Raw genomic sequence first — 15307 nt, 5'->3', positions numbered from 1 at the left:
GTAAACACACACACACACACACACACACACACACACACACACACACACACACACACACACACACACACACACACACACACACACACACACACAGAGGCAGAGACAGAGACAGAGGTTCAGGATGAGTTAATTCATTCAAGTATCCCTTTTCCTGTTTCATATCATTATGTTGCATTTCAAGTTGTTTATTCAGTTTCGTTTTATCCGACCGCTATCACAGATAAACGTGACAGATCTGCACAGACAAAAAGAAGAACATGCAGAAAAAGGAGAGAAACAGAAAGAAGTGAAAACGGGAAGAAAAAAGAGTTGAAGAGGTGAAAATAAAAAGGTAAGAAGAAGATGGAGAAGGAGGAGGAGAGGGAGGGAGAGAGGAAGATGATAATGTGGTGGTGTGTGGAGGAGGAGGAGGAGAGAGAGGGAGGGAGGGAGAAGGGGGTGATGTGTGGAGGAGGAGGAGGAGAGGAGGGAGAGAGGGAGAATGGGGTGATGTGTGGAGGAGGAGGAGGAGACAGAGGGAGGGAGAGAGAAGGGGGGGTGATGTGTGGAGGAGGAGGAGGATAGGAGGGAGAGAGGGAGAAGGGGGTGATGTTTGGAGGAGGAGGAGGAGAGGGAGGGAGAAGGGGGTGATGTGTGGAGGAGGAGGAGGAGAGAGAAGGAGGGAGAGAGAAGGGGGTGATGTGTGGAGGAGGAGGAGGAGGAGAGGGAGGGAGAGAGGGAGAAGGGGGTGATGTGTGGAGGAGGAGGAGGAGAGGAGGGAGAGAGGGAGAAGGGGGTGATGTGTGGAGGAGGAGGAGGAGAGAGAGGGAGGGAGAGAGAAGGGGGGTGATGTGTGGAGGAGGAGGAGGAGAGGAGGGAGAGAAGGAGAAGGGGGTGATGTGTGGAGGAGGAGGAGGAGAGAGAGGGAGAAGGGGGTGATGTGTGGAGGAGGAGGAGGAGAGAGGGAGGGAGAGAGAAGGGGGTGATGTGTGGAGGAGGAGGAGGAGAGGGAGGGAGAGAGGGAGAAGGGGGTGATGTTTGGAGGAGGAGGAGGAGAGGAGGGAGAGAGGGAGAAGGGGGTGATGTGTGGAGGAGGATGAGGAGAAAGAGGGAGGGAGAGAGAAGGGGGGGTGATGTGTGGAGGAGGAGGAGGAGAGGAGGGAGAGAGGGAGAAGGGGGTGATGTGTGGAGGAGGAGGAGGAGAGGGAGGGAGAGAGGGAGAAGGGGTGATGTGTGGAGGAGGAGGAGGAGAGGGAGGGAGAGAGGGAGAAGGGGGTGATGTGTGGAGGAGGAGGAGAGAGAGGGGAGGGAGAGAGGGAGAAGGGGGTGATGTGTGGAGGAGGAGGAGGAGAGAGAGGGAGAGAGAGAGAAGGGGGGTGATGTGTGGAGGAGGAGGAGGAGAGGAGGGAGAGAGGGAGAAGGGGGTGATGTGTGGAGGAGGAGGAGGAGAGGGAGGGAGAAGGGGGTGATGTGTGGAGGAGGAGGAGGAGAGGAGGGAGAGAGGGAGAAGGGGGTGATGTGTGGAGGAGGAGGAGGAGAGGGAGGGAGAAGGGGGTGATGTGTGGAGGAGGAGGAGGAGAGGGAGGGAGAGAGAAGGGGGTGATGTGTGGAGAAGGAGGAGGAGAGGGAGGGAGAGAGAAGGGGGTGATGTATGGAGGAGGAGGAGGAGAGGGAGGGAGAGAGAAGGGGGTGATGTCTGGAGGAGGAGGAGAGGGAGGGAGGGAGAAGGGGGTGATGTGTGGAGAAGGAGGGGGAGAGGAGAGACCTCAGGAGGAGGAGGAAGAAGCCAAACACACACAGACACACACACACACACACACACACACACACACACACACACACGCGCGCGCGCGCGCGCGCGCGAAGTTGATGATAAAAACTTGCCGGAAAGAAAGAGAGATAAAACGAACGAACGAAATTCATTTCAAGAAGGTATAACAATATGCTTGTGTATATCCGTCCCTCTGGGCAAAGAAATCTGACGACGAGCAAGAAAGAAGAAGAAGAAAAAAAAAGAAGTAACAGTCAAAATATTCCCAACAGCAACATGATCAAAATTTGCATACGCATGCACAGGCACAAGAAAAAAAAAATTATGTGCAATATAATGATGCAATGGTTCGATAACAATAGAGACGAGATATGTGTGTGGGCCGGAGTCATTGTATTTACAATATCTACTACTGTGCATTCATTGCCCCAATTTGGTTTTCTCATCCGGCCGTTTTAACTCTCTCCATACGAACGGCGAAAGAGACGACGTCAACAACGTTTCACCCCAATTACCATCATCAAAATATTGCAAGCGGAAGGCTCTTATACTGAAGAGGTGAATGTTGACAAAGAATACCACAATTCTGACGACGGAAGCTAAAGGTTGGGTCATTCAGACACCCACTGGACATCCAAGGGGTCTGTGTAGAGGAGAAGAGAGGACTGGCCGTACTGATTGAGTTAACCCTTCTCATCTTCAAGCGACTTTAAAAAAAAAGAAACTGTCATCAAGCAGTCATGTTTTGGTTCAGTACCGTAGAAAAGAAGTTTTCTTTCTTTCTTTCTTTCTTTCTGTCTGTTATCTTATTAAAAGAAGTAGTAAGAAAAGATTACACTCGAAAGGATTTATTCGACTGTTGTGGGTGCATGGCAGTCGTAATTATTTAGATTTGATTTTCTTTTTAGCCACACGTTTTCGTTATTGCTTGTTTGCATTTTTGGGTTCTTATTTTGAAAAAAAAAACCACAAACAAAAAAAACCAAAAAAACAAAAACAACAACAACAACAACAACAAACAAAAAAGCAAAAACAAACAAACAACAACAACAACCCCCCAAAAAAAACAAACAAACAAACAACAACAACAAAAATCCCCCACCCCAAAACAAAACAGTTTTAGAATTTTGCATTAGTTCTTTCTTAGGTTATTAATTGATAGTCTTTCGGCTTGTTTCTCACTTGATTGAAGGTGGCTATATCCCCTGTTAAGATGTTTTCAAAAACTACGGTTCGTTTTTCTTTTGCAGGTCTCCTTGTTGTCCAAGAAAGCTTCCGCTATCTTTATATATATATATATATAAAAAAAAAAAAATTATTCCCAGTTACATTCGATGGGGTTTCTCAACTGTTTATAACTGGATCTTGTGCTTAGATTTCTTGTCTTCTTCCACTTTGCCAAGGATGTTTTCTTTTGTAGTTCTTTTTTCATGTGTCTGTTTTTGTGTGTTCGTGGGCTGCCGACACCTCAAGTCTCTCCATGGACAGTCTTGCAAGCACGTTCGCTTGTCTTGTTTCGTTTTGTGCGAGTGAGCTTTCACGTAGACGACATTTTCTTCAGAAGATCTGCTCACATAGACGGCTTTAGGGATTGGAAACCGTACATATACATATGCACACACACACACACACACACACACACACACACACACACACACACACACACACACACACACACACACACACACACACACTAGCGCGCAAACACGCGCACACACACACACACACACACACACACACACACACACACTCACTCACTCACTGACTCACCCACACTCGCGCGCAAACGCGCGCGCGCGCACACACACACACACACACACACACACACACACACACTCACTCACTCACTGACTCACCCACACTCGCGCGCAAACTCACACACACACACACACACACACACACACACATACATATATATTAATAAAGAAGAGACACATAGAAACACGCCCAAACAAACAAAAAAACTCCAATCATCCACTATAATTCTAAGTCTTTATATCAGGGGAACCATAATATTATATCCACGATGACACTCAATATTTCCTGGGAGCAGAGCCAGGCCCTGTTCTGGAATCCTAGCAGTTCCCAGGCAGGTATAATTAGATGTCGCGTGTCGTCCATTCAGTCAACACGATGCTCACATCTGCAGCTGCCTCTCCTGACTTTCAGCCTTTCTCCTCCAGTGTTCAGAGTTCAATGGCACATCATGTCCCGTTTCCGTTACCCATGTTACGTTTCAGCACATACGCGGACATGTATACGCGGCATTATCAGCTAACGCCCTTGCTGAAGATAATGACCGATGACTAAGCCATTATTGTCGTTAGTAGGGGGCTTAGTAGGTCGTGTCCTAAGTACGTTAAAACAGAATAGGCACCACTGAACACCACCGAAGTGACTCAGCAGCAGTGCAGGGTCTCCTCTGGTGTGTGGCCTCCAGGCGACCTAACATCGATGGTTCCCTGTGGACAACCGACGCTGGAACTGCGACGGACAAACCCGGGTGTGGCCGTGTATGGGGGAATCTAAATGAGCGGCGTGGGGAGTAATGCCACTGAAACGGCGCAGATGATGGGGCAGCAAAAAAAAAAAAGACAAAAAAAAAAGACCGATGATAAGCGGTGGAGCCAGACTTTGTCAATGTCATCTCCCGGAGCACAGACCGTTACCATTTCCCATCGAACGACAATCCCTGTGAAAAAGAAGACGTGGTTTCCATCATCGATCATCGACACCGTCGGCATCAACTTTTGCTTCCGAAAGCTGACAAAAGTGGAAGTGGATGAATTTGTTGCATGGATGTTGACGAGTCGGAAAAGGTTTGATTGATATCTGATGATTTATTTTATTCTGCATGCAGACTGGCAGGCAAACACACACATAAAAGCACACACACAAACACACACAAAGACACACACATTCACACGGACACACACACACTCACACACATCCACAGAGACAAACATGCAGAAACAGACACACACAGACACACAGACACACAGACACACACACACACACACACATATATATATATATATATATATATATATGTATATATATATATGCAGACACAGACATGCAGAAACACACACACAGACACAGACACACACACACACACACACACACACACACACAGAGAAAAAAAAAAGGACACTAACATTTCTCCTTCTCGTTCTCGCGCTCGGCTTTCTTCCAGTCTTCGTCACAACACCCGAATACCAAAAGAACCCCCCCGCAGGGTAGCCGTCTCAACCGGGATGGCAACAACAGGCTGACAAGAGGACCAAGTGTCAGGCTTTATTCCACGCACGTAAGCCCTGACTTTCCAGCTCTGTCCTCAGAATGGGGAGCATGGAAATGGCGCTCACAGATGCCATTTTGTGTTTTCTTCCTGCATGCCCTCTGAGAATGACGAGGAAACACAAAAGACGAACGTGTTTCGTAGAAATTCGAGGGAACATACTAAAGGTTATACATATGGATAAAAAAACAACAAAAAACAAAACAACCCCCCGACCCCTCAAAAAAAACCCAACACCTTATTTTGAAGAATCGCTGCTTAAACAACATAACGCCGTGCCTTATTCTCTTGTTTATGAAGGAAGAAGAAGAAGCAGAAGGAGGAGGAGGAGGAGGAGAAAAGAAACCAGGATCTGCTTCTGTCTCTGTCTCTCTCTTTCTCTCTCTGTGCTGGGTGTCTTTAGTAAAAAACAACAACTTTATTTAGACTTGGGTTTGGATATGTCTGGTTGCAACAAGGCGTTGGTTGTGAGCAAACTTTTTTTGGTCATTATTTAAGCAAAGAATGAAAGATATATTTATGCAAGAGTGTGTAACGGAATATTTTTTTATACTTAAATTCGTAGGCCTGTGTTAATTTTAACTGGCACTCCATCCGAACCAAAAAAGCAAAACACGAACGCGAATCAAGTTTTTTTTTAGAAGAACGCAAACTCACATTTTCTTTTACTTTTTAATTAACTTAATGATATTAATAAATATATAATCAAAGAAAGAAAATAAGTGTTCATTTCCCAACTAACTCAAAAAATAAATTCGTTATCCCATCTCACTCAAAAAATAAATTCCTTTTTTCAACTCACTCAAAAAATAAATCCGTTTCTCCCAACGCACTGAAAAATTAATAAACAAAAAGTAACTTCACACACACGCTACAATGACGGCTGCCCACATCTTAGGCGCCGACACACCCCCGACGGACGCCGTGGAACACTGGGCACCACACCAATGGGTGGTCCGCCGTTGCAAGTTGTTTTTGGCATGGCCGCTCTCCCTCAGCAGGTAGTCTCTCCCCGGGACGGCAGTGGAACAGCGTCTCCCTCAAAACGAAATGAAAGTATCCCCATAAGTCTCCCGACTCAACCAGCAAAACCCAAATGTCTGCCCCCAATGAATACAGCTCAACCATTACATTCACATAAAGAAGTGTTAACGCTTACATCATACCAAGCAGCTCCCAAAATTATTCGACTTGGAGCATCCCCAACATGAAAAATCAATATTCAACTCACGTATTTTTTTAAGTAAAATCTTTTTCCACATTAAACGCAAACCAGCTTAGCCCGAATATTGGAAAAATTATCAAGAACAAAAATATTTAGTTTCTTCGGCAAAATAAAACAAATCAATAAATACCTTATCTCCAGTATGCCTCGATGCTGTTCACAACGGGAATGCTTCTGGCCCATAAGTCAAACAGCAATGCCTGGCATCAGCAAAAATAAACCAGTTCAGGGAAACGGAACTGGCCTAATGTTAACAATTAACAGTTAAAAAAAAAAAAACAAAAAAAAAACGGCATTCACGTGCTTCACAATATATCGCACAACAGAACATCGGATGGGAACCTTATGTTCCTGCGTGAAAAAGTGTCCACATTTTCAAGTAGACATAAAAATCAACACACACACAAAATACCATATAAAAAATTGTCACCGACAACACATGTACAAAGCGATTTGTTACAGAGTGGGACGAGTCAGTAATGTCTAATGATATATATCATAAGTACGGACTGTTTAAAACTGGTTTTCAGTGTGAGCAATATTTTGACTTTGTGGATAAAAATGTTTTAGGGACTGTTTGGTAAAATTACGGCTTGGTTTGCTCCCAATAAATGGATAATTTTTTAGGAGAACATTCAAATGTAATTCAAATTACGCATGTAAACGTTGTAATGTGATCGAGGATGAAAACCATTTTATAAACAATTGTGTCCTTTACAATAACCTGCGGCAAAAACATCTGAACTCTGAAGGTCAATCGTATGTTCACTTGCTGAAGAATGGTTCTGTTTACAGTATTCGTAAACTCTGCGTTTATATATTTAATGCCCTGAAGATACGACAGGAATTCTGTTGAAACAATGATGAAAGTTAGAATTAATTTACTATGCACAAGAAGCACTTTTGTTCTACAGATTTAAGTTAGTATGTATTTGACATTTTGTTGTCGCTGCGTGATCACCAAATTATGTACTTTTGACCTCTTTCTAGGGGCCGGAGGCCTGGAGATTAAAGTTTTGTGTTCTTGTTCTTGTTCTCTCTCTCTCTCTCTCCATACATTTTTTTTACTGCCCCATCATCTGCACCGTTTCAGTGGCATTACTCCCATGCCGCTCATTTAGATTCCCCCATACACGGCCACACCCGGGTTCGTCCGTCACAGCTCCAGCGTCGGCAGTCCGCCGGGAACCATCGATGTTAGGACGCCAGCAGGCCGCACACCAGAGGAGACCCTGCACTGCTGCTGAGTCACTTCGGTGGTGTTCAGTGGTGCCTGTTCTGATTTAACGTACTTAGCACACCACCTACTAAGCCCCTACTAACGACAATAATGGCTTAGTCGCGGAGCCAGACTGAGTGAGCGTCCCTCTCAGAGTGGAGACCGCCACCACGTCCCTCCAAGAAGAGCCTACCATGAACCTGCCGACACTGAAGACATTGACAGGACTCACCCCAAGCACAGAAGTGGAGGGGTATCGAAACTGAGGTCACCATGAGAGCAGGGCATGAAAAGCCACAGACTTTTCTCTCCATACAGTTCATATCATAACCCCAGCTATGTTTATCACGATAGAGACTCCTCTTACCTTTCAGTACGGCTCTGCCAAACCTTTGCCCTGGTTCTCTTTTTTTGAAGAAAATTAATGTTTTTGTCTATTCGTACAATCCAGGCCTTTGGCGGAGGTTTGAAATGTTGCTTCATTCGAGTAGACGGCCTACAATCATCGCAGAAACCATGATGATTGTCAGACTTACTCGTTTTCTCAGTGAATCCAAACAGACTTTAAGAATTCAAATCACTTTTCGATAAAAATCCGATGATATCAGTCAGCGTTATCCGACTGCTTTAAAGCCCAGTTTGGAGAGTTGTTGCAGTCAATTTCGATGAACATCTGCGAATATCAACGCAACCAGACAGATCTGAAACATGATAAGGATATACAATGAAAAATTTTCATCATTCAGAATCGAAATTGCAACTTTTTTTTTTTATATTGCTAAGTGGTTTCTCACTACCTTCATGCACAATCAAAACTGAAACACACACACACACACACACACACACACACACACACACACACACACACACACACACACACACACACACACACACACACACACACACACACACACACACAACTATTGTATCCAGAACCAGAGAATATCAGAGAATGTTTATCAGCTGATAAGAAGACCCCCAAGAGAGAGACCCACGCTCCTGCAGTTTGACTGCACAAAAATCGGGGAGTCTGCCAAGGTAGCCCAGCTCCTCCTCACACGTCGTGTGACAGTACCCTTGTATTGTATTGTATTGTATTGTATTGTATAGTATTCGGGCTCTAAAAGGCAATGGCAGAAGCAGCAGAAGAGAGTTCCAGTTGGATCTGGTCGAGGAGGAATGAAAATAAATTCATAAGGATTAAATTTCCCTACTCATACTAGGCGTACGATGACTCTGTGGTTAAAACGTCTGCCAGAAAAGGTGACCCAGTCCTGAAGTATTTGTATTTTGTATTTCTTTTTATCACAACAGATTTCTCTGTGTGAAATTCGGGCTGCTCTCCCCAGGGAGAGCGCGTCGCTACACTACAGGGCCACACATTTTTTTGGTATTTTTTCCTGCGTGCAGTTTCATTTGTTTTCCCTATCGAAGTGGATTTTTCTACAGAATTTTGCCAGGAGCAACCCTTTTGTTGCCGTGGGTTCTTTTACGTGCACCAAGTGCATGCTGAACACAGGACATCGGTTTATCGTCTCATCCGAATGACTAGCGTTCAGACCATCACTCAAGGTCTAGTGGAGGGGGAGAAAATATCGGTGGCTGAGCCGTGATTCGAACCAGCGCGTTCAGATTCTCTCGCTTCCTAGGCGGACGCGTTACTTCTGGGAGTGGAGTGGCGACCACCCTGGAGGCGCGAGTTCGAACCTTCTGAGGACCAGGGGAAAAAGGCGGCAATCAAGGGCATCCAGGAGTCATGACCTGGGTGCGGCCTAGCCCCCTTAGAGTGAAAGTGGGCCGAAACACTTGATTGAGGGGGCTTCTTCGCTGAAGACCTTGTATTGTCCAGCTCTCCCTAGAGTTTCTTATCACTATTGTATTGTATTGAATTGTATTGTATTACTCTTTCCTCACGGAAGACTGTTCTACGTGAAATTCGGTCTGCTCTCCCCATGGAGAGCGTGTCGCTACATTGAGAGCGCCACCCATTCTTTTTTTCTGCCAGCAATTTTATTTGTCTTCCTATCAAAGTGTATTTTTCTTGCAAGGTACAACCATTTTGTTGCCGTGGGATCTTTTACGTGCGCTTAGTACATGCTACACACATCACCTCGGTTTATCGTCTCACAACGCAAGGTCTAATGGAGGGGGAGAAAATACTGGCGACTGTACCGGGATTCGAACCGGTGCGCTCAGCTTTTCTCGCTTTCCTGGCAGACGCATTACCACTAGGCCATCATTCCACTCAGGAGCTCAAAATCAATTTGTTGTTGTTGTCGTTGTTGTATTTCTCTCTCGAAGCATTTCCATGTCTGGAGATCAGATAGTGAACGTGGTCTTTTCCATCGTCTGACTCTCGCTCAAAGCAGGCCCGGTTTTACGAGACGGTGGTTAGTAGTGGGTGGACAGAGTCGATGGGTGAGTGAGTGGAGATGGACTCGGCAGGGAATGGTTACTATCGACCAAGAATGAAGCTTATGTGTGTGTGTGTGTGTGTGTGTGTGTGTGTGTGTGTGTGTGTGTGTGTGTGTGTGTGTGTGTGTGTGTGTGTGTGTGTGTGTGCGCGTGTGTGTGTGTGTGTGTGTGTGTGTGTGTGTGTGTGTGTGTGTGTGTGTGTGTGTGTGTGTGTGTGTGTGTGTGTGTGTGTGTGTGTGTGTGTGTGCGCCAGCTTGGTTGCTTTGACGCACAGGAATGATTCGAAAGAAGAGGGACTGAATAGTGTTTAGATGGTTGGTAGACAGCATTTTTTTCTTTCTTTCCTTCCTTCTTTCTTTCTTTCTTTCTTCCTTTCTTTCTTTCTTTTAAATCTTTTTTTTTCCCTGTTACAAACAGTATCTTTTTTCTTTCTTTCATTAAGTTTTCTGTTTTTTTTTCTTCTAAATTTGTTCTTTCATTCTTTCTTTTTATTCCGTTACTTTTCTTTCTTTAATTTCCTTTTCTTTGTTCCTTTTGTTTCTTTCTTTCCTCCTTTCTATCTGTTTATCGTGTTACTAACTGTGTGTCCTTTCATTCTTCTGTTGTTTCTTTCTTTCTTTCTATTCTTTCTATTTCTTTCTCTCTCTTTCGTTTCTTTATTTCTTTCGGTAATCCTTTCATTCTCCTGTTCTTTCTTTAATTCTTTCTTTATTCTGTTTGTCTTGCCTTCCTTCCTTTCCTTTCCTTATTTTCCTGGCTTATTTCTTCCCCCCCCCCCCCTCCCTCCCACTCCCTCCCCCATACCCCCGATAAAACAACATTTTGTAAGACGTGTACGCAGCAGCGTCTTTTTTTTTTTTCCTGTCCCTAGGTGTTTATTCATTGTGTCTGGGTCATTTGTGTGCTCGTCTGGGGCAGTAGCAAATTGCAAAACAAAACAAAAACAACAACAACAACTATAACAAAGTTAGGATTTCAAAGGAAGCTGCGCGGATTTTGCTCTTTGACCTTAAGCTCTTTTATACTTTTCCTTATTTGTGATGGCAGATTTTGGGTAGAGATGTCTGCGTTCTCAGTACCAGTATCAGTATCAGTATTAGTAGCTCAAGGAGGCGTCACTGCGTTCGGTCAAATCCATATACGCTACACCACATCTGCCAAGCAGATGCCTGACCAACAGCGTAACCCAACGCGTTTAGCCAGGTCTCGAGAAGAAAAAAAAAGAATAAAATAATACAAAAAGGAAGGTAAATACATGAAATACTACTACTAGTAATAATAATATTAATACCCCTCCCCCCCCAAAAAAAAAGAAGAAAAAAAGATGATAAATGAGCAAATGAATGTGAAACATGTGTTCTCAATGTTTTCACGTTGGTCAGATACAAGACCAGGTAGCCTACGTGTTGCGCAAATGTTTTGACTTTTTGTTTGACCATTTAGTATTCACTAGCTTTGTGAATTTTTTGTTTGTTTCTCTTTGGGTGCGCCGTGGATTGCGACCTGGTTTATTAGAGCTGCATTTATCTGTCAAAAAAAAAGATGTACAGTCGTGTTTTTTTTCAATGTAGACAAGTAACACACACACACACACATGAGCGCGCGCGCGCGCGCACACACACACACACACACACACACACACACACACACACACACACACACACACACACACACACACACACACATGCTCTGACACCTCTCATCTCAAACACCATCACCACCACCACCACCACGACCACAACTACCCCACCTCGCACAGAAGTTTGCCAGAAGATCAAACAAACTGTACCAAACTATGTACTCCTGCCAGTACGGTATCAGTAGCTCAAGGAGGCGTCACTGCGTTCGGTCAAATCCATATACACTACACCACATCTGCCAAGCAGATGCCTGACCAGCAGCATAACCCAACGCGCTTAGTCAAGCAACCCAGTACAACATCTGCAAATCGATATATTTTCTCAGGTTTCGTGGACTGCCGCGCTGAGCGATGTTCTGTTATTTTTTTGAAAACGTTTATTTTATTCAATACAAGTACATAGAAAGCAACCACATTAAACTGCCTGTTTTGATGATATTTTAAAGACGAAATACAAGGGCATCAAGGAGTCATGACCTGGGTGCGGCCCGGCCCCCTTGGGGTGTAAGAAGTTAAGGGCCGAAACACGTGACTGAGGGGGGCTTCTTCTCTGAGGACCTTGTACTGTCCAGCTCTCCCTAGAGTTTCTTATCACTAGGGGTGAAAAAAGGGGGGCGGGAGGGTTGTTACGAATACATACATGCGTGGGAAAAGAGGAGAAGAAATATTGGAGAATCGATGCATTCACATACGAGTGGGATTCAATTACTCTGTAATGACATACAGACTGCAGAATTACAACACACTGTCTCCAAAATGGGACTTGATAGTATCAGGACTTCAGGACATTTTGTAACATATTAATGATTGACATGTTTCATTTTCATAATTTTAGCAAACAGATTCAAAATATGGGAAGGAAAAATAAATCTTTTGTGCTACCAATTATTCGTGTAGCAGATTGGAAAAAAAGAAGTTGCCAACTAAGAACATAGGTTTGTTTGGTATCCAGGTGTTGATGTTCTATGTGGAGTGATGGCCTAGAGGTAACGCGTCCGCCATGGAAGCGAGAGAATCTGAGCGCGCTGGTTCGAAATACGGCTCAGCCGCCGATATTTTCTCCCCCTCCACTAGACTTTGAGTGGTGGTCTGGTCGCTAGTCATTCGGATGAGGCGATAAACCGAGGTCCCGTGTGCAGCATGCACATAGCGCACGTAAAAGAACCCACGGCAACAAAAGGGTTGTTTCTGGCAAAATTCTGTAGAAAAAACCACTTCGATAGGAAAAACAAATAAAGCTGCACGCAGGAAAAAATACAAAACAAGGCCTTCAAGACTCACTTGTGATACACTTAAAAAAAATCCAAGCTTTTTATGTATTGAGTATTATTTCAAATGTAATGTTTAAGATGAGAAAGATCAGTTTAAAGCAAATTAAGTCCCCTAGCATTAATTACAGATTAATTTCCCTTTTTCACACCCTGCACCAAAACGTTTGCAAAATAAATAAAACTTCCATGCTCAGCAAAAGAAGTTCCTGTTTGAACAAAAAAATGATAATAATGACTGCTCTTGTTTTTGGGTCAGAATATCAGATCAAAGTGCCAAGTTTAGAGAATACAAAAAATATAAATATAACAGTAAATGCAGTTTGCATATAATTAGGCTTCATTTTATATTTTTTGTGCCCATCCCAGAGGTGCAATATTGTTTTAAACAAGATGACTGGAAAGAACTGAATTTTTCCTATTTTTACGCCTAATTTGGTGTCAACTGACAAAGTATTTGCAGAGAAAATGTCAATGTTAAAGTTTACCACGGACACACAGACACACAGACACAGACACACACACAGACACACACACAGACACACACACACAGACACACACACACACACACACACACACACACACACAGACAACCGAACACCGGGTTAAAACATAGACTAACTTTGTTTATACAAGTGAGTCAAAAATGGATGGCGCTGTAGTATTGCGACGCGCTCTCCCTGGGGAGAGCAGCCCGAATTTCATACAGAGAAATCTGTTGTGATAAAAAGAAATACAAATACAAATACATAGTATCTAACATGTGCCACCAGGCGAGGCGAGGCAAGGGCATCACTGTGCCGATCCGTATCTCAGATCAAACCAAATCCTGTTGTTCATAGTCCAGCCGACCACTAAGGCCATATCAGGGCTGTGATCCGTATCAATGGATTAGGGGTAAGAACAGGGAGCACGGGTCTTAAGGTGGTGGGGGCTGTCTTTGGGTACCGGGCATCATCGCTATAAATCGACTGCTGACACACCTAGATGGAAACGGGAAGTAGGTATACTGAGAGCGGAGAGATTGAAGGTGGCATGTAAGTACACACACACACACACACACACACACACACACACACACAGACACACACACACACACACACTCAGAGAACACTGAACACTGAACACTGAAATGTCTAATGTTATTAGCTGTAAAGCTCTAGTGACATAGAAGGTACAAATCAGGACAGAAATGGTGCAAAACAGATAAAATGGAACAGAAAGGAAAAACACAAAAACAAACATGACTGAAGCGAAATAAACTACTAAGGGATAAGCGACACTTTGGTGCTTTGTCATTAGCTTGTAAAGTCCACGAGGCAGGGAGGTACTGTGCTTTTCTTTCCCAGTCATTCGTCTCCAAGGTTTGGACAGTACACAGGGGACAATGTAAGGTATACATATAATCCATATGATGGATATTTAAGCATATGACATCGACGCACATCATATCAATACGAACACATGACAAAGTAATATAAAACATATTATAATCATTTGAGCCTGTAACATCGAAACACACACACACACACACACACACACACACACACACACACACACACACACACACACACACACACAGGGTTCAGACGCTTCACTTTTTATGACATTGGCCGATCAACACCCCGCATGTCAGTGCAGTTCTCAATTGTAGCGGAGAGATTGAGAGAGAGAGAGAGAGAGAGAGAGAGAGAGAGAGAGAGAGAGAGAGAGACAGAGAGACAGACAGACAGACAGACAGGCAGACAGAGAGACAGACAGACTGAGAGAGGTAGACAGACAGACAGACAGACTGAGAGAGGTAGAGAGACAGACAGACTGAGAGAGGTAGACAGAGAGACAGACAGACTGAGAGAGGTAGACAGAGAGACAGACAGACTGAGAGAGGCAGACATAGAGACAGACAGACTGAGAGAGGCAGACATAGAGACAGACAGACTGAGAGAGGCAGACAGAGAGACAGACAGACTGAGAGAGGCAGACAGAGAGACAGACAGACTGAGAGAGGTAGACAGAGAGACAGACAGACAGACAGACAGACAGATAGACAGAGACGGAGATACAGTGAGACAAAGGAAGACAGAACGACAGAGACAGTGATATATCAGTAATCATACGACGACCCCCCCCCCCCATTCCCCCACCCAACCATGAATTATAAAGTGAGACTGTGTGAGATAAACAGAACAGGCAGTCGTGTTTTTTTATTTTATTATTTTTTTATTTTTAACTTCATACTTGTAGCTTTCCCTGCTCGAGACAATTCATATCATTTAGCTTAACAGAACATTCATTTTCCTTCCCCTCATCTTCCCTTTTCTTTTAACGAGGGATTTATCGACATATAATGAGCGAAATTAACGAGGCTCTTATCCGATCCCAGTAACAGACTGACAGCCAGGGAAGTTGGATAGATCTATGCTCGCTGTTCCACTTAGTGTGTTACACTGAAGCGATATAGAAGCCACAGTATTGGGTCAAGACGTACGA

The sequence above is a fragment of the Babylonia areolata genome, chromosome 1 (genome assembly GCF_041734735.1).
Source record: "Babylonia areolata isolate BAREFJ2019XMU chromosome 1, ASM4173473v1, whole genome shotgun sequence".
Classification (NCBI taxonomy): Eukaryota; Metazoa; Mollusca; class Gastropoda; order Neogastropoda; family Buccinidae; genus Babylonia; species Babylonia areolata.
Note: the sequence above shows the minus strand (reverse complement) of the source record.